Raw genomic sequence first — 2,194 nt, 5'->3', positions numbered from 1 at the left:
ATTTACATTCACAAATTGGCTTCTGTATGTGAGAGTTTGATGTGAAATGAAGGTAGTGATGGGTTTCCCTCACTTCCATGGGGAGCTTATTCCAAAAGTTAAAAAATAATACAGTGTTGTAGCATCAGTTTTTTTTTTTTTTTTATTGAGTCTTCACTTAAATTTTCATATGCACATTTTCAATCACTGGTAAGACAGATGGATTGATTTGAAGATTGTATAACACTATGGAAACTACAAAGAAGTAATTATAAGCAGGAAATCATTTATTTTATTGTGACTCAATACTGAAACTTGGCAAATAGTTTGTATAGTCCTAAAGCCATCATTGTCATTGCAAGTGGAAAGGGTTGCTTGCCAAGAAACACTTTGTATCAAACTGAGGAAGATATTTTAGCATTTTCTACAAACTTTGTCCATCACTTCAAATATACAGGCAAAAGAGTATTATTATGTGATTACATTAAAATATTAGTAAAATTACAAAAAAATAAATGAAAACCACTATTTATTATATAAAATTATGATAACCCTCACTATAAGAAACCAATATAAATTAAAACTATAATAAGCTGTCATTTCTCATAAATCAGATAGATAAAAATAATATAATTTTATTTTGTCAATAAAATATGAGAGCATGAAGTCGAAGATGCACTTTGTCAGAGAGGAGATGAAATGATGTAGTACCTAAGGGGAACTTGCTAATATTATATGCTTATTTGTGTATATATGCATATGTATATGTGTTTGTTTACATATTTATATGTACATAATAATAAGGAGCACTATAAAGGATAAATTGTTAAGCAAGGAAGGCAAACTACAGAAGGGTTTGTAGTATGCTAATTTTGTGTATGAAAATATAAGGCATATGAATATACAGATATACTTATTCACTTATATTTTCAAAAAGAAATAAATGTAAATAAAATAAAAATTAATCAAAATAATTACCTATAAGGAAAGAAGAGAAAAAAGAGAGCCATATGCAAGACATCTATGAATGTACCTTGCTAAGTTTGTTCTGACTTTGAAACTATGTAAACTCTTTGCTTATTTTATAAGTAATATAAAAAGAAACTCTAAAACTCATAAACTGACTAAAATTGTATATTGAACTACATTATCACATTTTCATTTGCTATCCTAACTACACAAAGAAGGGAACTGGTGTGACTGATGCTAACATTCTGCTTTGTTTGTATATTTTTCTGAAAACTAATGAAATATGAATTTTAAAGATGTACAGCAAAAATGTAAAGCTATTGTTAATTGTACTATTTTTTAAGTTTTAAACAACTAGAAGGCAAAACAAGTAAAAATGAGGCAAATGAAGAACTATAAACTATTCTAATATTAGGAATAAATGTTTCTCAGTAATATGACAGACATAGTAAACAACAACAACAAAACAGCTAAAAATAAAACAAAACTATAAAAACAGAAAACAAAAATGCAGATGTTTAACATTAATTCAAATTATTAGTATGAATTCCTGTTTAGTTACCAATTTAAAGTCATGTATTTAATACATCTGCTCTTTGACAAATCTTTGTAAAGCATACACACACACACACACACACACACACACACACGCGCACACACACACACACATGCGCATGAGCTTGCACACGCATACGCACAAGCACAGGCACACACACATGCATACGCACACTCACACCACATGCACACACACACGAACCCTTAAACAATAAAGGTCTTATGCTGATTTTTTTTCTGACCTAAAATGAGACAAGGCCTGTGTAAAGAAGAAAATTACCTAAATTTGAAGCACATTGAACACATACCCACATGAGCTCACTATTAGAAAGCATTTAATTGGTTCTTAATTAGATGCTTATTGCATATGAACTAATACTCATTATCTTCATCATCATAATATAATAATAATAATAATTAATAATAAGTGTAGTAGGTATTTAGAATCCTCTGTCTATCTTTTATCAGAGTAGACAATAGCCAATGTGGCATGGATGTTCATCTTAGTCACTGTTCTCCTACTGTGAAGAGATGCCATGACCATGGCAAATCTTATTAGATAAAGGCTTTCTTGTATTCCAAGGTTTAGCCTATTATCATCATGGAGGAATATGTGGCAAGAAGCATGGCAGCAAACAGGAAGACATGGTCCTGGAGAGGGAGCTAAGAGGCTTTAAATCTCAATCAGAAG

The sequence above is a fragment of the Mus musculus genome, chromosome 4 (assembly GCF_000001635.26).
Source record: "Mus musculus strain C57BL/6J chromosome 4, GRCm38.p6 C57BL/6J".
NCBI classification, from domain to species: domain Eukaryota; kingdom Metazoa; phylum Chordata; class Mammalia; order Rodentia; family Muridae; genus Mus; species Mus musculus.
The sequence above is the reverse complement of the archived record's forward strand: the minus strand, read 5'-3'. Positions refer to the sequence as shown.